The 26,586-nt window shown below is 42.5% G+C and overlaps 1 protein-coding gene and 1 non-coding gene across 2 annotated transcripts in view; one reads left to right on the forward strand and one right to left on the reverse strand.

Annotated features, from left to right (window-relative positions):
- The window catches only part of LOC143639426 (uncharacterized), an 831,269-nt gene that overhangs the window by 760,457 nt on the left and 44,226 nt on the right, over positions 1-26,586 (forward strand).
- Trnat-agu (transfer RNA threonine (anticodon AGU)) lies at positions 20,188-20,259 on the reverse strand. The gene has a single exon. It is a non-coding gene; the product is annotated as a tRNA-Thr (tRNA).

The raw sequence follows: 26,586 nt of genomic DNA on the forward strand, positions 1-26,586 counted from the left end.
TACCTTTTTTGGGGGTCGCTGTGACGCCTCCTCTGACCTTAAGGGTCCTCAGGAAGAGAGAGAGAGAGACCGAGACCGTGCTGACCCCTTTTATTGAGGAGAAGCTATCAAATGAGGCAAGGGGTCAGGATTCAGGGGGCTGAGTATCCTCATGATGTCCACTGTCAGCAGGTTGACTGACACCTGGGTAGGCCACACCCAAGGGCACAGTAAGAGAAGGAGACACACACAAGGCACTTCCATGGAAGATTCTATCCTAAACAGGGCAAGGGGTTAGATTACAAAGGAACAGGTGAGCACAGCTTCATCCATGGAGCTGCACAAGACACACCCATGCATGAGACACTGACCCTCGAACCCAAGAAGGGAGGGGAAAGCTCTGCCACATTTCTGTGACTGAGCGCCTCAGCACCCTGCCGGGGACTGACTCAGTCACGTGTAAGGTTGGTCTCCCACAATACAATATGTGCATGTAATGAAACATCATGTGGGACCCATTAATATGTAAAACTTTTTTATTCTGCAGTACAGAGGATTGAATCCTGGGGGTGCTTTACAATGGAGCTACATCCCCAACCTCCCTTTTTGAAAATATATTTTTTTAGTTGTTAATGGACCTTTATTTTAGATATTTATATGTGGTCCTGAGAATCAAACCCAGTGCCTCACACATGCTAATCAAGTGCTCTATCACTGAACTGCAACCCCAGCCCCCAACCCTATTTTATAATTTTTATTTTGAGACACATTCTTACTACATTGCTGAGGCTGATCTCGAACTTGCAATCCCCTGCCTCATTCTCCTGAATAGCTGATATCACAGGTGTGTGCCACCATGTTGGGCTCTGGCTGTACAACTTTTACATATCAATTGAAAAATAAATTTAGGACCTGAGGATATAGCTCAGTTGTAGATCTGTTTTACACATAGATGAATCTCTGAGTTTGATCCCCAGCACCACAAAATTAAATACATACTTTTAAAATATAAATTTAAAGAGCTGGGCATGGTGGCACAAGTTGTAGTTCAACTTACTCAGGGAGACTGACATGGAATGATTGGGAATTCAAGGTCAGTCTGGGCAATATGGCAAGACCCCTTGTCAACAACAACAAAAAATAATAACAATTTTTAAAAAGAGAGCAACAAGCTAAACCACAGGCCAGCTATTTGCCAGAGAACTTGGAAGAGAAAACTAAAAAGAGATCTCCTGGGGTCATTAAAAAAAGCCTCAAAGATTGGCCTCAAAAGCTATTCTTGGGCTGGGGTGTGGCTCAGTGGTGGAGCACTTGCCTCACCTGTGTGGGGCACTGGTTTCCATCCTCAGCACCACATAAAATAAATAAAGGTATTGTGTTTATCTACAAGTAAGAAAAAAATGTAAAAAAGAAAGCTATTCCTGCCTGAGTTTAATGGGATCAGATTGCTGAGCCATTTATTATCCCTTGGGACATTGTCAATAGACCATCTGGGAGCAAGGGCTGGTTTTAGAAAGAAAGAAAGAAAGAAAAAAGAGAAAAAAGAGAGAAAACAACATAGTAATCATTGGTAATTAGGGGAGCTAATGGCCTAGAAATCACTGCAACATAAGGAAAGCAATTTAATGCAGAGAGCAGGGAAATTTCAGAGAGCCCAGCTAAACTGTGGCCTGGCAGAGACTATGTGCATGTCTGGCACCTGTAGCTGTGACATTAAAGATATTATCCCTGAAGAAGAAACAGACTTCATTAAAATAGGTGTAATGGAAAAGAGTCAACAGGACTTCTCATCAAACACAACAATCAATTTTAGGTGGCTTATAGACCACTTTATGAAAAGCAAATAAAATAATTCGAGAAGATAATATAAGAACATATCTTCATGATTTTGGAATAATATTTGTGCTGTGGATTGAGCCTAGGGCTTTGTGTTCTTCTACTGAGCTACAACCTGAAAATTTCTTAAGTAAGAATAGGGCCAGGCATGGTGGTACAACACCTGTAATCCTAGTGACTCAAGAGGCTGAGGCTGGAAGATTGCAAGTTGGAGGCCAGCCTCAGCAATTTAGCAAGGCCCTAAGCAACTTAGCAGAACCCTGTCTCAAAAAAAAAAAAAAAAAAGGGTTAGTGGATGCAATTCTAATCAAAATCCCAATGCAATTCCTCATAGAAATATAAAAGCAATCATGAAATTCATCTGGAAAAATAAGAGATCCAGGATAGCCAAAGTAATCCTTAGCAAGAATTGTGAAGCAGGTGGCATCACTATACCAGACCTTAAACTATACTACAGAGCAATAGTAACAAAAACAGCATGGTATTGGCACCAAAATAGACTTGTAGACCAGTGGTGCAGAATAGAGGACACAGAGGCAAATCCACATAAATACAGTTGTTTCATACTAGACAAAGGCAACCAAAAACATATATTGGAGAAAAGATAGCCTCTTCAACAAATGGTGCTGGGAAAACTGGAAATCCATATACAGCAAAATAAAATTAAACCCCTAACTCTTTTTTTTTTTGAGAATTTTAATATTTTATTTTTTAGTTCCCCGCGGACACAACATCTTTGTTGGTATGTGGAGCTGAGCATCGAACCCGGGCCGCACGCTTGAGCCACATCCCCAGCCCTAAACCCCTAACTCTTACCATGCACAAAACTCAACTCAAAGTGGATCAAGGACCTAGGAATAAGATAAGAGACCCTGAACCTAATAGAAGAAAAAGTAGCCCCAAATCTCCATCATGTCGGATTAGTCCCCAACTTCCTTAACAAGATTCCTAAAGTGCAAGAAATAAAATCAAGAATCAATAAATGGGATGAATTCAGGGGCTGGGGTTGTGGCTCAGTGGGAGAGTGTTCACCTCACACATGTGAAGCACTGGGTTCCATCCTCAGCACCACATAAAAATAAATAAAGATATTGTATCCACCTACAACTAAAAAAAATTTTTAAATAAATGGTATGAATTCAAACTGAAAAGCTTCTTCTCAACAAAAGAAACAATCAGTGAGGTGGAGAGCCTACACACATCAGCTAGAGCACTAATCTCCAGGATATATAAAGAACTCAAAAAACTTAACACCAAAAAAATAAATAACCCAATCAATAAGTGGGCTAGGAACTGAACAGACACTTCTCAAAAGAAGATATATAATTGATCAACAAATATATGAAAAAATGTTTATATCTCTAGCAATTAGAGAGATGAAAATCAAAACTACTCTAAGATTTCATCTCACTCCAGTCAGAATGGCAGTTATTAAGAATACAAGCAGGGCTGGGGATGTGGCTCAAGTGGTAAGGAGCTTGCCTGGCATGCATGCAGCCCGGGTTCGATCCTCAGCACCACATACAAAGATGTTGTTTCTGCCGAAAACTAAAAAATTTAGTTAAAAAATTCTCTCTGAAAAAATTTAAAAAAAATACAAGCAATGATAAGTGTTGCTGAGGATGTGGGGAAAAAGGCACACTCATACATTGCTGGTGGGACTGCAAATTGGTGCAACCAATCTGAAAAGCAGTATGGAGATTTCTTTAAAAACTTGGAGTGGAACCACCATTCGACCCAGCTATCCCACTCCTCAGTTTATACCCAAAGTACTTAAAAACAGCATACCATAGTGATACAGCCATATCAATGTTTATAGCAGCACAAAATAAAATTGGCTGGGGATGTGGCTCAGTAGTTAAGTGTCCCTGGGTTCAATCCCCAGTACCAATAAATAAATAAAAATAAAAAGGGGCTGAGGTTGTAGCTTAGTGCCTTTTGGTACCAGGGATTGAACTCAGGGGCACTTGACCACTGAACCACATGCCCAGTCCTATTTTGTATTTTATTCAGAGACAGGGCTCACTGAGTTGCTAACTGCCTCACTTTTGCTGAGGCTGGCTTTGAACTTGCAATCCTCCTGCCTTAGCCTCCCAAACCACTAAGGATTACAGGCATGTGCCACTGTACCTGGCTAAGATAATGTTTTACTGTAATTATCTGGCTTTTAAAAAAAATTTAAATTTTTTTTTCAGTTTTCGGTGGACACAACATCTTTATTTTATTTGTATGTGGTGCTGAGGATCGAACCCAGCGCCCCCTGCATGCCAGGTGAGCGCACTACCACTTGAGCCACATCCCCAGCCCCATTATCTGGCTTTTAAATAGCTTTCTGTATTATTGTATAATCTTGCAGTTGGAGTTGGTCTGTCAAAGGTAAAGTAAGTGGAAAGAATTTGTATGTGCAGGTTTGTCTATTTTAAAGGTTCCCATCCGTCAGCTCTGATTTCTGTGATCCTCTCTTGTCTGTGAAGGGAAAGTGAGGAACAAGAGATGGGTAAGAGAGAAATGAAAGACGGAGACCAGGCAGAGATACACACGAGAGTTTATTTGTCAAAGCTGACAAATAAAGGCCATGTCTGTATAGGAGAGAGAGAGGGGCAAAACAGGCTTGAGTTCTGGGACTTTTATGGGGGAGGCTCAGGAATCAGAGCCTGCTGGGTCCTAATGTGGGCAGTTAAGGGTTGGGTTGGTATGAGGGAGTGGTGAGCCTTTCTCAGAAAGGCCCTTGGGTGGGAAAGCAAAACTTTTTCCTTAAAATGGGGGCTGTCACTTAAGATGGCCATCCAGATGCTAAGCAAGGACCTTATATTCCCCACTTTTTTATTGGGCCCCTTAGGGAACAGGGACAGATGCAGGTCAATCTTCTATAATTGCCTCCTGCTGGGAAGGGGCAGTATTTGAATCCCTTATTAGGGGCACCGGATGTCATTGGAAGGATGCTGGAGGTTGAGTGGTGGTGGAATGCTGTCCTGGTGCCCCAATTTTTGGTGAGGGATTGATATTCTTGTAACAAAAGCTGGTTTATAGTTTGATTAGAGATTTTTTGGATCTGGTCGTGAACCAATCTAATGACGCAGGGGAGCTAGCATTAAGAGAAGGCCTATGACAAGAGAGGGGTCAGGAAAGGAAGTGCCCACTGGAGGTGGGGGTTACTTAGCTGCCATCCTTCAGTAGAGGAGAGCTGCTGTTTCCAGTGTTCCAGGTCCTGTTGGAGTTGTTTTATCTTGTCCTTTACCATACCAGACTGATTGACATAAAAATAGCCTTTCTCCTGTAGGTACAGACAAAATCTGCCTTTTTTGGCCATAAGAAGATCAAGACCCCTTGGATTCTGCAGAACCACAGCAGCTAAAGAATCAAGCTGGGATTGTATGGTTAGTATAGTTGGAGCAAGTTGCTGTTGAGAAATTGATGTGACTCCATTTTTGAGAAACCAGCCTCTACCTCAGAGCAAAGCCTGTCCGAAGAAGGGAGTGTGATCCTTGTCTTTGGAAAGACCCACAGAGCACTCCTAGGCACATACCCACCCAGCTGAGTTGTTTATCTACAAATAACAGGAGAGATCTGCTGAGCCAGGTGTCCCTGACTCAGTCAGGCTAGGTGGGGATCCATAGCAACCCCCTAGCAGCCACCAATCAGCATGAGACAGGAAAAATACCTGGGATGCCAGATGATCCCCCAGTAGCTTATGGTGGTTGATAATATATTGGGAAACCATGTAGTTTAGCTTGTACTCCCCTCGTGGCTTAAACCAATCAGTTCAAACGAATCCCCCTCTTGTACTAACCAATCACCCCTACACAACTTGTTCCCGCCAGTGACTGTACTAATCAATGTTAAGAGTTGTTTGATTTTCCCACAGTGTGTGATGATTTGCTAAGAGATGCTATGATGTATATGAAGTCCTTGCCTTCCCCAAAGAGTGTATAAAATGGCTGCAAACCCTGGTCTCAGCGTCACCAGTTGCTGTGTGCATGCGGAGGACCAAACTAGTTTGCAATAAACACCTCTTTGCTGCTTACATCTTGGTCTCTGATGGTCTTTTGTGGGTCCTGTACTCAAGCTTAAGCACTGTAAGTCTCCTAGAAATTGGAATGGTAACTCCTGGTAATGGTACCCCTGGGAGGTTAGTGCAGAATAAGGGAGGAGGGCAAAAGTGAAAAGGGGAAGGATGGTACTCATGGTTCTGCAGTGTCCTCGTGGTCCTCAGAGATGAAGGGGGAGATGGGGGTTCCAGCCTTGGAGAAACACAGCTTTAGAGGACCTGTGGGGGTCACTGTATAAAAGGGCAGAGAAAACCGTTTTAAATGGGAGTTATAATCCCAATGTGGATGCCCTCAAGGCGGGCCACCAAGGGAGTGGTAAGAATGACCCAATAGGGTCCAGTCCATTTTGTGGAGAGTTGAGAGGAAAAGGGGGGCTTGTTGGGCGGGGGAGGTTAGAAGTACCAGGTCACCAGGAGATAGAGTGGGAGAAGGGGAAGAGGCAGAACTAGGCTTTTCCAGAACAGCATTACTGTATTGCCAAAGAAGGTTCCTAATGTATGCAAGAAGGGGCCAGAAAAGATGAGGAGCAAGGGGTAGTAGAAAATCAGAAGGTGGTGAGCTGAGCAGGGAGATAGGCTGTCCATATGGAATCTCAAAAGGGAAGATTGAGTTGTTTCTTTGGGAGGGCTTATAACCTAAGAAGAGCCAAGGGAAGGAGTTTAGTTCAATCTAAATGTAATCCAAGGGATAGTTTAGAGAGAATGTTCTTCAAGGTCCCATGGGTGGGTATGTTCCACCTTGCCAGAAGACTGGGGATTTAGGGGATATGAAAATGCCAGGAGATGTTGAGTGCCTTAGCTACAGACCATGAAACATGGAAAGTAAATTCAGGACCATTATCAGACTGAAGCGAGGAGGGGAGGCTGAATCGAGGAAGAATGTGTTTAACAAGGATGTTGGCCACATTTATTGATGGTAGGAAAAGCCTCGACCCATCCCAAGAAGGTGTTGACAAGTACCAAGAGAAATATGTACCACTTGACCAGGGGCATATGGGTGAAATTCAGCTGCCAATCAGAGCAAGGGAGATGTCCTCTTGCTTGGTATAAAAGGAAGGCAGGTGGGCAGAGACTGGAGGTGGGATTGACTTTTTGGCAGATTTCACAGGAGGCAGAGAGGGTAGAGAGAAATTGTAGGTCCTCTGGAGAGAGTTTAAGGTGGGACTTGAGAAATTGTTTTAGAGATGTGGTGTTAGAGTGAAAGAGGTTGTGAAGGAAGGTAAGCATCTGTTGAGTGTCAGGTGGGGAAGAGTCCATCTGGGGACTAGCAAGGCAGAGGACTGCAGGTGGAGTAGGTTGTCGGAGGGTGGTGGCCCTCACCTCAGAGCCTGCCTTGTTGTTGCCAAGTGTCACAAAGGAGGTGTTTGTCTGATAGGACTTACAAGGTGAGATTCCAATGGCAGTGGGAAGCTTTGAGGCCTGAAGGAGATGGGAGATAAAGGGGGCACTAGTAATTGAAGTTCCCTTGGTGGTAAGGAATCCGTGCTCCTTCCAAATAGCAGAGTGGGAGAGAAGTATGTGGAAAGCATATTTGGAGTCAGTGTAGACATCAAGGGAGGCTCCCTTTGCCGTAGTGAAGGCTCTGATGAGGGCAACAAGGTCAGCCTGCTGACTGAATGTATTATTGGGGAGGGGAGCCACTTCCACAACTGAGGTTAGAGAGTCTATAGCATGTCCTGCCCGACCAACTCCCTCCTGAAGGAAGGAGGAGCCATCTGTGAATCCTGGGTATGTTGCCTGGAGCAAGGGGCCTTCCTGGATGTGGGAGGGATGTGGAAGAAGCTCCTCCAGAGTTTCAGTGCATGAATGGGTAAGAGGAGAAGAGGTGGAAGAGTCCTGAGGTGTGGGGAGGAGAGTATCAGGTTTAAAGGTGAGCACCTGTGGAAAGTAAGACTGGGATCTTCTACCAGGGAAACCTGTGGAGATAAAAGGTGACAGGGGGTAAGGAATGGAAGCCCTTGTAGGTGAGGAGTTCCTTTAGGGGATGGGGAGCCAGGATGGTGAGTGGGGGCCCAGAGGGAGTTTCTTTGACTCGTTAATGAGTAGAGAGGCTACTGCCTACATTTGTTCATAGGCAAGGGGACCATCCCTGAACAGTAGGGTTAAGACCCTTTGATGGTCAAGCCACAGGGGCAAAGGTTGGCCCCAGCATGTGTCTGAGGACCCCTAGAGCAAATCCCTGCTTTTCAGTCATGTAAAGGTGAAATGGGCATGTGAGATCAGGGAGATGGAGAGCAGGGGCCTGGAGGAGGGCCTGCTGGAGCCTGGTGACAGAGTGCAATAGGGGTTCAGGATGTCCCTTCCTGTAAGGGGAACAGGACACTGTGGAATGACCAAAAAGGAGTGAGTAAAAATTCAAGATCCAAAAACTCAAACAAGGGTAGGTGTCTATAAGGGCTGGTAGGGTTTACCCTCTACCCCAACAATAGAGGTCATAGAATGAGTAGTAGGCCCCCAGAACTCCTTGAAGACTGAATTTGTAGCCCCAGTGTCTAGGAGGAAGGAGACAGGCCTACCTGAAATACACAGAGTTACCCTGGGTTCCCACAGAGTGATGGCAGTGGTCGGATGATGGGGACCTGGGCCTCCCCAGTCCTCTGCAGCCAGTCCTAAGAGTTGGAAAGGGGAACTAGAAGGGCTGGATGGCCAGGGGCCGCTCTAGGCTCAGGGACAGTCAACGACCCAGTGTCCCTTCTGATGGCATTTAGGTCAAGGACCCGGAGGCTTGCGAGGCTTAGGACATGTACAAGCCCAGTGACCCATCTGACCACATTTAATACAGGGTCCAGGCAGTCCCAAGGGATCCTTCCATGGGCCAGTGGTGTCTGTAATAGTTGGATGCTAAGGCTGGATGGACGGCTTAAGCGAGCATCTGATATTTCTGCTTCCAGGCCTTTTGGTCTCTCTTGTTATACACCTTAAAGGCCACTTCCAGAACCTCAGCTTGGGGAGTTAGGGGCCCCTCTCACGGTGCCTTAGTTTGGCCTTAATATCAGGGAAACTCTGGGAGAAAAAGTAGGTCATTAGTAGTTGTCTCCCATCTGGAGTCTCAGGTCCCAGATTAGTATATTGTAATAAGCCTTGGTCAGGTGGTCTAGAAATGTTGAAGGTTTTCATTCTTATCTTGGAAGATTTCCTGGAGCCTTTTCATAATCGATAGCCTTATGGGCTGCCTTTCTAAGTCCTGCCATGAGGCAAGTAATGAATTGGTTTCTACTAGTTACTCCTCCAGGCAGATTATAATCCCAATTGGGGTCCCTATCAGGGACTGCTTCAGTGCCAATCGGATGGGCAGGGGAGGTCCGATGTACCTCATCAGCATAATTTCTATCTTGCTCCCAAACTCACCTGCGCTCCTCAGGCAGGAGGGTGTAAGACAAGACCATATGGACATCATGGAAGGTCAAATTATATGACTGAGTCAGATATTGAAACTCTTTGATACATGTGGTGGGGCTTGAAATATAGGACCCAAGCTGATTTTTCAACTGTGAAAGAGCTGACAAAGAGAAAGGCACATGAACCCAGATTACACCATCTACCCCAGCCACCTCATGTAGGAGGGGAGAAGGGTGGAGGGGCCGAGGGGACAGTTGCTGTGGAGGCTTCATTAAAAAGAGAATTGTGGTATGGTGGGGGCTCATCTGCTGAGTTGAAGGAGAAGGAGTCCTGGGTAGGATCTTCTGTCCTTTTGGAAGCAGGCTTAGGGGAGGTGAGAGCTAAGAGGACTTGTGCAGGAGAGCAAGAGTTGTAGAGAGAGGGCTTAGAATGTAGAGAGGAGAAGGCCTGAACGTATGATATCTCTTTCCATTTTCCTAAATGCTCACAATAGTGAAAAGATCCTTGATATTGGGATCTAGAGTGTCATTAAGCGGCCATTTAGAGTTCTCAAAACCCAGGACCCAAATAAAAGACCACCTATAGACTTGGTCCATAGTAGGGATCAGCTGTAGCTGTGAAAGCTGTGGCTGGGGGTGCCCCCAACCGCAGGTAACCCTGGAAGTGCCAGATGATCAATGGTCACTTCCTGGGACATAGGTCATTTAGGTTGACCGGAGATGGGGTCTTACCTGAAATGTCTGGTGGTGGGTGCAGAGAGGGCGTTCAGCAGAATGGAGGGCCTGGTCCCACAATGGAATCAAGATTGGGGCCCAGGGATGCTCAATGACCCTTGAAGAAGGGAGTGGGCATACCAGGGAACTTGATCCCAGGTTTCAGCACCAAAATGAAGGGAAAGCAAGAAACGAGAGACGAGTAAGAGAGAAATGAAAGACAGAGACCAGGCAGAGATACAGAACTGACAAAGGTCATCTCTCTATAGGGGAGAGAGGCAACACAGGCTTGATTTTTGGGACTTTTATGGGGGAGGCTCAGGAATCACAGCCTGGCAGGTCCTAATGTCTGCAGTTAAGGGTTGGGTTGTTTGAGAATGGCCTTAGGCCTGAGCCTATGCAACTCCATTTTAAAAACTCCAGTTTGAAACCTGCAGTCTCACCAGACACACCCACAGGCCCTCCAGTATGGCCACAAAGAAGTTACTTCCCCTCACCCTGATAAACAGAGTGAAGCCTCTGGCAGGCTGTCCTGGCCTGATAAGAGGGAAGGGGGAGAAGATCAGGGTGGAGACCACCAGACCAGGTGTTTCTTACCCCAGGGCAAATGATATCATGGAGAAATCTGGTGATAGCTTATAAGGATTGAAAGGGGGGTCAAAAGCCCCAAAATGTAGTATAAAGAATAGAGCCAATGAACAGGGATTCAGTCAGCCAAAACAAGGAGCTGGAGAGCCTGATGAGGACCTGACATCCCATCACTTGTCATTGTTCCTGATCCTCTGCATGATTCTCACCGCTCTCAAAGTCTACCGCCTCATTTGGACGCTGGTGAGAGCTGCAACTTCTCCCTACGACCCTCTCCTCAACCGGTCGTCCAAGGAGAAGCCTGCCTTGGTTCCAGACCTGATCACCGTGGTCTGAGTGAGTGTGCATCCGCTGGACATAAAGCCTAAGGCTTAAGGCTTTTGAATTTAGCACACAAAGGGAATGTCTGTCACTAGCCTGTCTTGATTAAGTGTGTTTTGCAGTGTTTAGAATTAATCTAGAATTGTTTATTGTGAATTAATTAATCTATAATTGTTTACTGTGCATTGATTATGTCTATTGCAGTGCCTAGTATTAAGAATGGCTGTTCTCTTGATTAAGAACCTATAGAGTGAAACTCTGTTGAGTAATTTGAGTGAATAAAGCATTGAAAGGGGCAGAAGCATGTGGACATTCTTTATTTCTCCCCTCAACTACATACCTAGCAATTTTGACCCCTTGAGACAGGTTGGTATGAGGGAGTGGTGAGCCTTTCTCAGAAAAGCCCTTAGGCAGGAAAGTGAAACTTTTCCCTTAAAATGGTGGCTGTGACTTAAGATGGTCATCCAGATGCTAAGCAAGGACCTTATACTAGCAAAGCAATAAACTTTGTTTTACCTTTATCTCAAAACTGTGTCCTCGTTATTGGATTTGCTTTGGGGACAAAGACTGAGCTTTCAGCAACCATGTTATTAATTTGTCTATATGTAATATTGTCCTCTTTGTGTATCTGATCATACAGTCATCTTTCAGTATCCTAGGGAAATTGGCTCCAGGATCCCCTGCAGATTCCCAAATACACTGAGGCTGAAGTCCATAAAGGAGTAGGATTTGCACAAAACCTACTGGCATCCTCCCATACCTCTTAAATCATCATAGATTACTTAGAATGTCAAATGTAATGTAAATGCTATACAAATAGTTGCTATGCTGTATTGTTTAAATAATAATAAGAAAAGAGTCTGGCCTATTCGGCACAGATGAAAAAAAAATTGTGGTGTTGGGGACTGACCCCAGGTCCTTGTGCATGCTAGGCAAGCATTCTAAGACTGAACTACACCTAAGCCTCCAGATGAAGTTTTTACCAAATGTGTTTGATCTATAGTTGGTTGAATCCATAGATGCAAAATCAGCAGATATGGAGATCATATAGGTTTATGTTTGTGCATGTTTGTATATGAATAGCTATCTGTCTTCTATTGCTGTGTAATAGATGACCCCAAATGATGGCAGAGAGGGAGCTTTTCTCTGTTCTACCAAATGGGAACCACCTGAAATAACAACTCTCCACCAAGAAGCCACCCAAGGACAAAACTTTATTCTCTATCCTACAATAACACAGAGGTACCAGAAATGAATAAAGTCCATGCTACTATGGAAAGTTTGATGGGAGTATGTGGGGTGAATACTGAGTAGTCTCTGAGGACAGTGATGGGGGCGGGGTCTATGGGATGAGTGATAGTGTAGACAGTGTGAAGAATGTGTTCTGAGCCAGGTGCAGTTTTGCACACCTGTAATCCCAGCACTTGGGAGGCTGAGGCAGGAGAATTGCATGTTCAAAGCCAGCCTCAACAAAAGCAAGGCCCTAAAGAACTCATTGAGACCCTGTGTCTAAATAAAATACAAAATAGGACTGGGGGTAGGGTTCAGTGGTTGAGTGCCCCTGAGTTCAATCCCAAGTACCCCCAAAAAATGTGTTCTGTAGATTAAAAATAGAGGGTGTCTGGGCTGAGTATTGAGATTTCTGGGGTAAGTGAGGGGATATGGAGTGACTAATGGGGAGGTTTGCCTCAGTAGTAAATGAGGGCATAGGGGTGAATGATGGAGTGTGTACATTTAGTGATGGGGGTTATAATGTGTGTGAGAGAGCTCCTGTGAATGAGTAATGGAGGGGCTATAGGTGAGTGATAATGAATTTGGAGTATGAGCTGTGGTTGGTGTGTGTGGTCAGTGATAAGCTTATTCATGGCTTTGATTACTGCCTGTAGAGTGTGAGTCTTTGGGAAAAATGAAGGCATAATTATGTGGTGAGGGATGAGCTTTTTGGGCAGTGTGCGTTGGTTGATGGGGGTCTATGTTCAGTAATAGGATGTCTCTCTATCTCCTTTTAAATTTCTTCACCGATTTTCTGTTTTTCATCTTTTTAATAAGTCCTGTTTACATTTTAATCTTATTTGGAGAATTATTAGAGACTGTTACCTGTTAAACCTGCTTTCTAATGTTTATCAACTTTGTTCTCAAGTAAATGATACAAATTTTAAAATTTCTATGTGGGGCGGATTGGGCACGATGTGATGGTATAAACCTGTAATTCTAGAAACTTGGGAGGCTGAGGTAGGAGGATGGCAAGTTCAAGGCCAGTCTCAGCAATTTAGTGAGATCTGGTCTCAAAATAAAAATAAAAAGGACTGGGGATGTGGCTCAGTGGTAAAGTACCTCTGGGTTCAATTCCCAGTGTTGAGAGCCACAGCCGAAGGGGCCCCAGCAAACTTTCAGACTGCCAAATATGGTTAGGTATCAATCCTTTAGGATTGACTCCAAGATTAACTTGTGGTAAAAAGGTCACACAATTTTGACATTGTTTTATTATTTGTCTAGCTTGTTCCTTAGTTATTTTAAAATGCTTTTGTAAAGTATTAGCATTGACATGGAACTTTTTATGAAAATTTATAGCTTCTTCTAGTGTAGAGAAAATATGTATGTCATGTGTAGTTTTATCTGCTAAATCATTGCCCAAACTAAGGGCTCCAGGCAATCCTGTATGTGCCCTGATATGTCCTATAAAGAATGGATCTTTTCTGTCCCAGATTAGACTTTGTATAGTGGAAAGCAAAAAGAAAATAGTAGAGGAAGGGGAAATCCTACCAGCATCTTCAAGGGATACTATAGCATTAACTATATACTGACTATTGGAAAATAAATTAAATACAGAATTTTTAAACATCACAAAAGCCTGTAATACTGCCTTAAGCTCTACCTTTTGAGCTGATTGTTTGGGTACTAAAAATGTAAAAGTTTGATCAGGTGTAACTATTGCTGCTGTACCATTATTTGATCCATCAGTGAATATATTTGGAGCATTCCCGATAGGTGTTTTTCTTGTCATTTTTGGAAAAATTACAGGATGCGATGACCAAAAAGACAAAAAAGGATTAGATGGTAAGTGGTTATCAAATGAAACATTAGATTTGCACATGATTATTGCCCAAGTATTTAACTCATTAGCTAACTCATCAATTTATTCATAGTATATGGAGTAATAATTTTATTGGGAGAAATTCCAAACACTCCCTTTGCTGCTTTTATTCCTTTGAGTATTAATTGTCCTACAGCCTCAGGATACCTAGTAAGAATAGTGTTAGGAGAATAAGATAAATGTATCCATAATAATGGGCCTTCTTGCCAAAATACTCCTGTAGGAATATTTTTTGTTGATAGTACAATAAATAATAAAGGCAAACTTATATCAATTCTATCCAAATGCATATTTTCCATATATGTTTAAATGATTTTTAATGCCTTTCTTGCTTCAGGCGTTAACATTCGGGGTGAATTTGGATCTGATGGACCTTTTAGGATATCAAATAAAGGTCCCAACTCTCCTGTTGGTATACCTAGATAAGGCCTTATCCAATTTATGTCTCCTAATAACTTTTGAAAGTCATTAAGTGATTTGAGTTGATCTACTCGTATTTGAATTTTTGGTGGACGGACCATGGTTGAGGATAATAGAACTCCTAAATAATTAATTGGAAAATTTAATTGTACTTTATCTATTGCTATCTCTAGATTATAATTTTTTAATAAGTTTTTAAGTGTGGCATAACAGTCTAGCAATGTGTTTTTAGCTTTGTGTGCTAATAATACATCATCCATATAGTGAAATATTTGTAGTTCAGGATTTTGATTTCTAAGTGGCTGGATTGCTTTGTTAACATAAATTTGACACATTGTTGGGCTGTTAGCCATCCCTTGAGGGAGTACTTTCCATTCATATCTCTGATCAGGACCTTCATGATTCAGTGCAGGGATAGTAAATGCAAAACGTGGACTATCCTCAGGATGAATTGGAATTGAAAAAAAACAATCTTTAATATCTATAACTAAAACATACCAAGTTTTTGGCAAAGCAGACAATTGAGGAATCCCTGATTGAGCAGGTCCCATAATAACCATCTCATTATTAATGGCTCTTAAATCTTGCAATAATCACCATTTACCAGATTTCTTTTTGATGACAAAAATGGGAGTATTATGGGGAGATACAGAAGGTTGTATATGTCCTTCTGCTAATTGTTGTTTGACCAGATCATGGGCTGCTAATATCTTTTCTTTAGTCAGGGGCCACTGAGGAACCCATACTGGTCTTTCTGATTTCCAAGTAATTTTTATTGTCTCAGTGGCCCTTTCTGAAAATCCAACCCATGTCTGTCTGTTCCTTGATCTATTTGTATTGGTGCTGCTATACCTTGTTCTTGTTTTCCTAATCTTTTTCCTTTCCTAAAACCTTGTCTAGTCATAATAGTGGGTGCATTTTGGTTGATGTTATTTGTTAATGTCAAACCTAATTGATCTAGGACATCTCGTCCCCATAAATTTATAGGAAGATGATCCAATACATATGGCTGTATAGTTCCTTCACATCCTTCAGGATCCTTCCAATCTAATACCATTGCACTTCTATGGGGATTAGTCGCCACTCCTAGGCCTCGAAGCGTTTGAGTGGCTTGTTGTAATGGCCAATGTTTTGGCCATTCTTGACGAGAGATGATGCTAAGGTCTGCACCTGTATCCAGTAGCCCATTAAATTCATGTCCTTGAATATTTAGTTTTAGCATGGGGTGAGAATCTAAATTTAAAGACAGCATAGCCCAATCTACACCTGTGGAGCCTAATCCCTTGGAACCTCTTTCTATAGCACGACTGGAAAATTTATCATGTAGGCTTGGTATTATTAGTAACTGTACTATTCTATCTCCTGGTGAAATTACTGATATACCATTTGGAGAACTGGCTATAATTTTTATTTCACCTTCATAATCGGGATCAATTACCCCAGGACTTATCATAAGTCCTTTTAGAGTAGAAGAGCTGCGTCCCAATAATAAGCCTACTGTTCCTTTGGGAAGAGGTCCTTTCACCCCTGTGGGAATGATTTGAACTCCCATCTCTGGAGTTAGTACTGCTCTGGCAGAGGCACAGATGTCCAACCCTGCACTCCCTCTGGTTTGTCTGATGAGGGATCTGATGGACAATGTGTCCTGGGCACTACCCTGATGGGGTTGCTGGGTTCCTCCAGTGCTCCGTATATTTGTGGTTTGGGGCCCCGGAGCATTGGGCCCCCCTGTCCATTTTTTGGCAATGGAGCCCAATGCCTTTCTCCACGATATCGTGGATAAACACTTGGTTCTTGTTCGTTTTTTGATAATGGAGTACCCTCTATGGTGGTTTGAGAACGGCATTCATTAGCCCAATGTCTCCCTCTACGGCATCGTGGGCAAATACCCGGTATTCTACTCCTTTGATACCTAGTTTTGTTAAACCCTCCTCCTATGGGTCAATTCCTTTTAAAATGTCCTGTTTGTTCACAATTGTAGCATGTTCTTGGCCTGGAATCTAAAGCCTGTTTTACTGCAGCTGCCACAATTTGCCCTTGTTCATTAATGTCTCTGGCATCTAAAGCCTGTTTTACTGCAGCTGCCACAATTTTCCCTTGTTCATTAATGTCTCTGGCATCTAAAGCCTTACTGCAGCTGCCATGACTTGCGCTTGTTCATTAATGTCTCTACATAATTTAATATATGTGTTTAAATCTTCATGTTTCCATGGTCTAATGATATCTCTGCACCAACGATTCGCTTGGTCATAAGCCAGTTGTTTTATTAATGGCATTGCTTGTTCTGTATTCCCAAAAACTCTGGTAGCTGTTTGAATAAGCCTATCTACAAATTCAGCATAAGATTCATTAGTTCCTTGTATTATCTTAGATAATTGACCTTGTAAACCTCCATGTCCTTGTAAAGTCTTCCATGCCTTAACTGCATCTACAGCAATTTGTAAATATACACCAGGATCATATGCAATTTGTTGCTGCTGATCCTCATAAGGTCCCTTTCCTAACAACATATCTAGATTTCTCTGAGGATAACCAGCTGCTGCATTTCGCCTAGCCGTCTCCTTGCAAAATTCCTCATTGGCAACCTTCCATAACAGGTATTGTCCTCCATTTAGCACAGCTTTACACATATTAGCCCAATCTGCTGGCGTCATGTTCAAGTTGGTAATGGATTCGACCAAGCTTACAGTGAAGGGTGCTTGAGGACCATAGGTTGTTACAGCCTCTTTTAGCTGCTTCACTGTTTTGAAATTTAAAGTATGGTAAATTCGCTGCCCTCCTACCTCAAATACAGGGCATGTTAATACTTGAGATCCTGTCTCAGGATCTGAACTATCCACTGCGGGGGTTGGGGGCCTCTCAGCATATGAAGGTGGCCTTGTCAGTTGGACACTTACGTCCTCTGGTGATAGAAAGGTGTTAGTAGCAGTCTCCTGTAGAGGTGGTGCTGTTGGTTGGACACTTAAGCCCTCTGGTGATAGAAAGGTTTTAGTAGCAGTCTCCTTTTGTAACTTTCCCCCTGATGGCTTTTTCTGCTCTAAACTTTCTTTCTCTGTCTGATTAGCTCGAAAGACCTTCTCTTTTACTTGAATCTTTTCCTCTTTCTGACTGAGAGACCTCCTCATTTACTTGAATCAATATGTCTTCTCCTTCCTCTACCTTTGTCTGAATTGAAGGTTTTGGACTAAGAAAACCAGATACCAATGCCCACAATGCCAATGTGCCAGCTGGCAGAGTTCCTGGGCTGTTCTTTTCTATTCTTTTTAAATCCTCACCATGATGGTTCCATTGTGATATATTTAATAACTCCTCCTTAAAAAGCCATGGGCTACATTTTTGCATTGTATCAACGTATGCCCTGACTGTTCTTGATTTTACTGAGATGCCTTCTTCCTCTAACAATTTACTTAACACTCTTTCAGTTTGTTTTTTACTAGTTTCTGATCCCGTATTTCTACTATAATACAACCCAACAAGATGACGCCAAACAAAACCGAGACAGAATGAAATAAAAATGGAACAACAAAAATTCATTATAGCCTTTCTATCCTCCTTACATGTGCATCCGTCCTTTCTCCCTATCTGTTCCTCAGATGTAAATAGTTTTTCCTCAGAAGTGAGCGGTTTTTCTTCCGTCTCACTCATCTCCAGGGACAGGCAACTTAAAACAAAAATGAAGCAAAACAAAAGAGGAATCTTAAAATGGCTACCCATCCTCTCACCCTGCCCTCAGGGGCGAGCGGTTTACTTACCCTCAGTCGCTCCCCGTGCGAGCCACCAAATGCCGCAGTCTGGCTGGGCACAATTCAGGAGCCACTTGTCAAAAGAAACTAACTTTATTTTTAGAACCACACAACATAAACAAAACAGCTCCTTAGGAAAAAACCCTCAGAGCCCAACTGCCACCACCGGCTTCCCACAAGCCACACACCCCAACAACCTCTTCCTCCCACAATCCTCCTGCTCTTGAGGCCGATTGGCTGGGTCGCATGGGCGGAGCCAAAAAAGTCCCCCAATGAGCAGCTCCGTGGTCTGAAAGGGCAGGGAAACAGCCCAATGAGCATCACCGCAGAGGAGCCAATCAGCTAGATGTTGCTGGGGCCGCTGTGAGCCAATCATCAGCTGGCAGTCTGAAAATTTGCTGGGGCCCCTTCAGCTCATCAGCTGGCAGTCTGAAAGTTTGCTGGGGCCCCTTCGGCTGTGGCTCTCAACACCCCAGTATGAAAAAAATTAAAATTTTATGTCTGTATCTGTGATTAGATTGATGCAATTTTGTCATATTTGTAAAATTGTTTAATCACCACCACAATTAGAATACAAAAGATCTCCTTCATGCTCTCCTTATAGTCCACTCCACATGATGCCACTTTAGTCCCTAATTCTTAGCAACATTTAATCTGATTTCCATCTCCACAATTTTGTCATTTGAGAATGTCATATAGAATTATACATTATTATTATATAACTTTTGGAATTTGAGTATTTTCACTGAGCATTCCACTCAATTGTATATACCAAGAATTTGTCCCCTTTTATACATAAGCAGTATTCCATAGTATGGATATACCAGTTTTCTTAACAGTGCACTTTATGTGGTGCTGGGGATTGAACCCAGGGCCTTGTGCATGTGAGGCAAGCACTCTACCAACTGAGCTATGTCCTCAGCCCAACAGTACACCTTTCGATGGATATCTGGGCCAATTCCAGTTTTTGGCTTTTAGAAGTAAAGCTGCTATAAGCATTTGTGAATAGGTTTTGTGTAAACATACATTTTCATTTTCATCCCTCTGGGATAAATGCCCAAGAATGCAATTATTGCATTACATGTTCAGTTTTCTTTCTTTCTTTCTTTCTTTCTTTCTTCCTTCCTTCCTTCCTTCCTTCCTTCCTTCCTTTTTCTTTCTTTCCTTTTTTTCATATTAGGGATTGAACCCAGGGGTCCTTAACCACTGAGCCACATCCCCAGCCGTTTTTATTTTTTATTTAGAGACAGGGTCTCACTAAGTTGCTTAGGGCCATGCTAAATTGCTGAGGCTGGCTTTGAACCTGTGATCCTTCTGCCTCAGCCTCTTGAGTCACTGGGATTACAGGAGTGTGTCACCATGCCCAGCTACATGTTTAGTTTTATAAGACATAGCCAAACTATTTCCCAGAGTGTCTGTGCCACGGGGTTCCGGTGCAGCTGAGTGAACATACCCTTGCCTAACATGCTAGAGGCATTGGGTTTAATCCCCAGCTCTGAAAACAAAACAAAACCCAGAATTGGCAGAATAGGTGTTACATTTTACATTCCCACCAGCAGTGTAAGAATGATCAAGTTTCTTCCTATCCTTGACAGCATTTGGTGTTGTCACTTTATTTCATTTCAGCTGTTCTGATATGTGGAGGCTAAACTTGTATACAGCTAACGATAGTGAACATCACTTCATGTATATATCTGCCATCTGTATATATTACCCTCTTTGGGGAAATGTCTCTTTGTATCTTTTGCCTATTTTCTATTTGGATTATTTATTTTTACACTCTTGAGTTTTGAGAGTTCCTTATATATTCTAGAAATGAGTCCTTTGTGAGATCTATGTAATTTTCCAGTATATCTTCCAAATCTGTAACTCATCTTTTCATCTTCTATCTTCAAACAAGATTTCGCAGAATAAGGGCTTTTATTTTATCTTTTTTTAAAATATATTTTTTTAATTTTTAAATTATAGTTGGACACAATACCTTTATTTTATTTATTTATTGTTATGTGGTGCTGAGGGTCAAACCCAGGGCCTCACGTGCTAGGCAAGTGCTCTACTGCTGAGCCACAACCCCAGTCCTTTATTTTATCTTTATTTATTATTTTTTGAGGGTGCTGGGGATTGAACCCAGGGCCTCATGCATACTAGGGAAGTGCTCTACCACTGAGCTACACCCCCAATCCAGAGTTTTTAATTTTGATGAGATGCAATTGATCAATTTCTTCTTTTATAAATCATATTTCTTCTGTCAGGCTTAAGAACTCTATTTTTTTCCTAAAAATTTTATAGTTTTACATTTTACATTCTGCATTAGCTAACTTATATGTAAGACAAGCCTTAGATTGGGGTTCATTTTCTTTGCCTATGGATGTGGATTTATTCTAGGACTATTTATTGAAAATGCAATCTTTCTACATTGAATTGTTTTTGTGAGTTTGTCAAAATAATTGGTCATATTTGTGGGAGGCCTTTTCTGAATTCTCTATTCAGCCACGCATGGTGATGCAGGCCTATAATTATAACTACTTAGGAGGCTGAAACAGGAGGATCACATGTTCAAAGCCAGCTTCAGAAACTTAGCAAGACCCTCAGCAACTTAATGACAGCCTGTCTCAAAATAAAATATGAAAAGGTTGAGGGTTGTGGCTCAGTGGTAAAGCACTCCTGGATTCAATTACTCAGTACTACCAAAAAAAAAACCAACAACAACAAAAAAAACTCTATTCTATTCCATTGATTTATGTGTGTATGCATCCACCCGTAAACACTCTGTAGAAATCCCTTCTACCAGGGCTGGAGTTGTAGCTCAGTGGTAGAGTGCTTACCTAGTATGTGTGAGGCACTGGGTTTGATACTCAGCACCACATAAAAATAAATAAAATTAAAAAATAAACAAAATAAAAGTATTGTGTCCATCAACAATAACAACAACAACAAAATCCCTTTTGCCTATTCAGGCAGCTCAGCCTGAACAAGTGGAAGCCCTGGAAGCACCAGATAGGCCAAGCAAACAAACAAACAAACAAAACACTGCAAGGTTCTGAAAATTAAATGCAAATGCAAAGTATTATGGTTAATGTAGCTGTATGATAAGCTCTAATGTTGAGTAGAGTGATAGAGTGATTCTTCCCATTTGGTTATTCTTTCTCAAAATTGTTTTACTTATCTGGTTCCTTTGTTTTCCCATGTTGATTTGAGAAAATTATTATTATTAATTTTTTACAAAAATTTTTGCTGGGATATGGATAGGAATTTCATTAAACCTATGTATCAGTTTAAGGAAAATTGACATTTTAGCTGTGTTGAGCTTCCCAATACATGAGCCTTATATTGCCTTTCCATTTATTTAGGTCTTCCATTATTTCATCAACATTTAAAAATTTGTATCATCTGGGTGTCAAATATTTCATTTCTCCCTCCTCTCTCATTTCTTCTGTTTCCTGGGGATTGAACATATGGGTGCCTGACCATTGAAGTACATCTCCAGCCCATTTATTTATTTATTTATGAGCAGGATCTTGCTAAGTTGCTGAGGCTGACCTTGAACTTGTGATTCTCCTGCCTCAGCCTCTTGAGTTGTCACAGCAATTCAGGCATGTGCTATGGTGTCAGGCTCCAAGTATTTCGTTTTCTCAGGACCAGTTAAAAACCATATTGTATTTTTTGTGGGGGATTGAACTCAGGGGCATTTGACCTCTGAGCCACGTCTCCAGCCCTATTTTGTAATTTATTTAGCGACAGGGTCTCACTGAGTTGCTTAGCACCTCGGTTTTGCTGAGGCTGTGTCGCAAGCGGCGCTGTTAATAATTACTCAGAGGCAGATTGTCTTTAAATTCAAGGGTATATTTGATCACACCAATCATCAAACCTAAACAATTAATGCAAAAAGTGTTGCGTGTGCTAGAGCACCCGACTAGCATTTAATGCACACTAATTAATACCAGAAGCAAGTCACACAATTCTAGGGCAACCACAAGTCCCAAAATACCTCTGATGCCAGGGGACTTCTCTTAGCCAAAGAGCAGACATTGTCATTGTCTGGTGGTTCTCTCCAACCAACGGTTGGATGTCAGGGAATGGTGGGATCAATCTGGGGACGGATATCAAGGCAGCCAGTCTCACTGATATCCTTGGAGCAGCTTTGTTGATGTGGTAGGACAAGTGATTTAAATATAGTTCCAAGTTGGTCGTGTACATTGGTGATTGTTTACACCCAATGAAAGTCAATGTCCATTGGTTATGTCCAGTGCGATGATGTAATTGTAATAGGACATGTTCTTTGCGCATGTCCATGGAACTGTGCTCCCTATCAATTGTAACCAGTCATTGTTAAGTGTGCCTATAGCTAGTGCCCCTTACAGCTCCTTATCAATTGCAACTAGACAAGACTAAGAATGCCTATGGCTGCTGTTCCTTATGGCCAGCAAGTCAGTGAGTCCCAGCATGTCTATGGCAGATGATCCTTACAGGCTGGCTTTGAACTCCTGATCCTCCTGCCTCAGCCTCCTGAGCTGCTGGGATTATAGGCTTGTACCACTAGGCCTGGCCCATATTGTATTTTTAATTTCAGTTTCCATATGTTTATTGTTAGTATATAGAAATGTGATTGGTTTTGCTTGTTGGTTTTATACCCAGCAACCTCACTGAATTCTGGTTACTTCTAGGATTTTTTTGGGGGGATGTTGGGCATAGAATTTAGGATTGCTTGTGTATGCTAAACAAGTACTCTATCACTGAGCTACACCCCCAGCCTCCAGGAATTTTTTGCATTGCTGGGCTTTGCATATGCTAAGCAGTGCTATACCACTAAGCCAAGTCTCCAGCCCTCTAGAGATTTTGGGGTCATTTTAACATAGACATGTCATTTACAAATAGGAACAGTTTTATTTCTTCCTTTATAATCTGTATGATGTCTCTTTGACATACTGATTTTATTTTGCTTGGCTATATATTGTTGGACCACATGATAATTCTCTTTTTAATTTTTAAGATATATCCTTATCATTTTGTCTATTATGTTAGGAAACTTGGGGTCCTATTTATTTATTTCAGTGCTGGATTGAACCCACGGCCTCACACATGCTAGGCAAGTGTTCTACCACATGCTATATCCCCAGCCCTTCTGGGTCCTATTTAAATTTCTAATTTTAGCAGGCAGTCATCCTGTTTAGGTTTAGCATGCAGGTTTTGGCCTAGTTTTTTGTGCTGTGGTTCCAATGGCAGTTTCTGTCTTAGAGACTTTGTGGTGTTATTTTTGTCGGCCTGGTCTATCTGGTGTCTCTCTGACTCCCACTTGCTGAGTGGTTGGGAGGAATTTCTACAGGCCAGGCCTTCAGGTGCTTCTTGATGGTGGAGGGTTGTGATGGGATCCTTCTATCAAGGCCTTCCTGCTACCCATGTGTCTGGGCAGACATCAAGAGTCTCAGCCATGCAAGGTCAAAGAGACTTCCTGTCAGGATGTTTGTTGTAGCTGGGTCCCTTCAGTTGGTTCTTCCTATCTCTCCCAGTATCTCTTGGCAAGTTTTCTAAATCAGTCCATCTGCTGAGGTTGGGTCATTTCTCTTTCACCCCAGCCCTGTGCCTCCCATTGGGATAAGAAAGTCTCAAAAGTCTCATGTCTTCAAGGCTTTGAAAGTAAGAGATTTTCCAGGCCTGGCCTCTTGCTGTGGTTGAGTTCCTCCTACTGGTTCTGCCTGGCTGCCTGGGAACCCCTGCTGGGAGAGGAGAGTTTTGAGCCTCCGTGGGAAAGCAGAGCACTTCCCCATGGCCATTTCTGTTTTGGGCTCCTGTTCCATCTCCCTCCCTGTTGGTGTTGGACTTGTCTCCTGCTGTCAGAGGGACCTCTACTTGACCCAGGGGAGAATGGGCCTTTTTGGGCTGCTGTCTGTTGCTAGGATCAGGATTGGCAAATGCTGAGCTTGAGTTGCCCTCTTTGGTCAGTTGGTGGGGAGTGTAAGATACCCTACAGTTTTAGTGTTCCCTCAGTCCTAGAATACTAAATGAGTTCACGTGTTGCTATTTTTGTGGGTCCTTTAGCTCATGCAGGATAAAAATTAAACAGAGACAGGAGTAGCAGCACACATCTGGAATCCCAGGGACTCAGGAGGCTGAGGCAGGATAGCAAGTTAGAAGCCAGCCTGCATAACCTGTCTCAAAATTAGAAAAAAAAAATTAAAATGTCTGGGGATGTAGATGTAGTTCAGTGGTACAGAACCCATGGGTTCAATCTGCAGTATAAAAAATAATTAAACAGAGCTAAAAAAGAGAGACTTATAAAGAATCACTTATTGAGGGCTGGGGTTGCGGCTCAGTGGTAGGGCGCTTGTCTTGCATGCATGTGGCACTGGGTTTGATTCTCAGCACCACATAAATAAATAAAAGAAAGAATCACTTATTGAATTGATTAAGGGTGACAAGGTGGCTATGCCATAAGGCAGAGTAGCAGGGAAGTCAGGGATGAATAGCACACACATGTTTGGGGGCTAGATATTAACATATTCATAAGTATGGGGTTACCTCTTACTTTGCCTGCAGTCTGCATCAACTTACACACTCAAAAATGTTTACAGATTTCAAAATGTGCCTAAAATTGTACTGGGTCTCCCCCTTGGGCATATCTTTTAACATGGAAATAAATGCATTTAAATGAAAGTCCCCATTACTTTCTCTCAGGGGGTTGTGGTCAGATCTACTTGCATCTGCTTGATGTTTTCTTGTTGTTTATCTTGAATAATAGATATAGTCAGAGGCCTTTTTACCATTCATCTTAAGTACAAAGCATGCAGGGCTTTCTTTTAAACATCTCCAACTTAAACTTTAACTCTATACTCCTGTCTCTAACAATTATCTTTTTTTTTTTTTTTTGGTACCAGGGATTTGTGAGAAACACATTCACCTACCCAAATCCAAGGAATGGGCTCGGAGACATAGGTACAGGGCAGGGGGAAAAAAAGTGAGACTTTAATGACAGTGTTGCAAAATAGAATGCCAGGTGAATGCCACAGACCCCAGAATGGTTACAATCAGCATGTTGTCCCCCAGTGCACAAGGTCCCTGCCTTGGTTTCTCATTGCCTGAGTATTATGGGGTGCACAGTCTTCCCCAACATAACTTAGATTTTACTGTCTTCTATTGGGTTATTTATAGAAATATACCTTTGGGGCTGGGGCTGTAGCTCAGTGGTAGAGCGCTCGCCTAGCATGTGTGAGGAACTGGGTTCGATCCTCAGCACCACATAAAAATAAATAAATAAAACAAAAGGTATTGTGTCCATCTACAACTAAACAATAAAAAGAATATACCTTTAGTTGTGCCCAACTTCCTTTGTTCTTTTGTGACAGAAAAGCCTACTTGGGGGAAAGCTTTCTTGGGGTGAATATATTCTGACATGTACACAGATCTACTTTACCAAAGTTACTGTTTCTTAACAGAGATATTTCTGTCTGTTGGTTAGGCCAACTCCTCCCCCCACCTCTTATTTGTCAAGGAGCTATTCAGGTGCATGAACTTTGGATCTGCCACATCTATAGATTTTAGTGCTATTGTGTGAGTTAACTGCTTGCAACATTTCATTCTGCTCTATTTCCCCTCCAGCCTCCTTCCTTACCATCCTAGTTTTATGTGTTGTTTATTTATTTATTTTTTTGGAGGGGGAAGGGTGTACTGGGGATTGAACTCAGCACCACATTTATGTGGTGCTGAGGCTTGAACCCAGTGCATTGTACATGCTAGGTGAGCATTCTACCACTGAGCCACAACCCCAGGCCCCTATTTTGTATTTTATGTAGAGACAGAGTCTCACTGAGTTACTTAGCGCCTCGGTTTTGCTGAGGCTGGCTTTGAACTTGCAATCCTCCTGTCTCAGCCTCTTGATCCTTGAGATTACAGGCATGTGCCACTGCACCCAGCTTCTGCTAATTAAGCACAGCATATGTAGTGCATTTCTGTTAAACATCACCAACTTGTTTTTTTCTTTTTAGTATTAGGGATTGAACCCAGGGGTGCTCTATCATTGAGCTACACCCTCAGCCCTTTTTATTTGAGACAGGGTCTTGTTGAGAGCCATCCATGGGCTGTGTGGACTATATCATGCATCACAGCCTAATGAATAGGAGAATCTGGTATCTGGGAACTTCCAGTGGACATTTCCTCTGGCTGACTGCCCAGATGCATTATGAGCCCTATTTAGCTCTGCCTGGTCCCACACAGCACTGGAGATGGGGTGACCTGCTATAGCTGCACAGTCCTCAGAGATGGGTGTGACCTGCCAAGATGCCAATAAACTTGCTGACTACAAGACCTCATGAAGCAAGACTCTAACCCTGAAACATTATCCCTGCCTTTGATGTATCCCCTTAAATAAACCACAGGAGCCATTTTCTAATTGTCTAGCTCCAGCTCCTTTGTGGACTGAACCTATGAGGCACTCCATCCTTTAAATCTAATTCTGACTTTGTCTTTTGTTCTTCACTAATTATTCTAGACTTAAATTTCTTAGGTGGCTTA

This window comes from Callospermophilus lateralis, chromosome X, assembly GCF_048772815.1.
Source record: "Callospermophilus lateralis isolate mCalLat2 chromosome X, mCalLat2.hap1, whole genome shotgun sequence".
In the NCBI taxonomy this organism is placed as follows: domain Eukaryota; kingdom Metazoa; phylum Chordata; class Mammalia; order Rodentia; family Sciuridae; genus Callospermophilus; species Callospermophilus lateralis.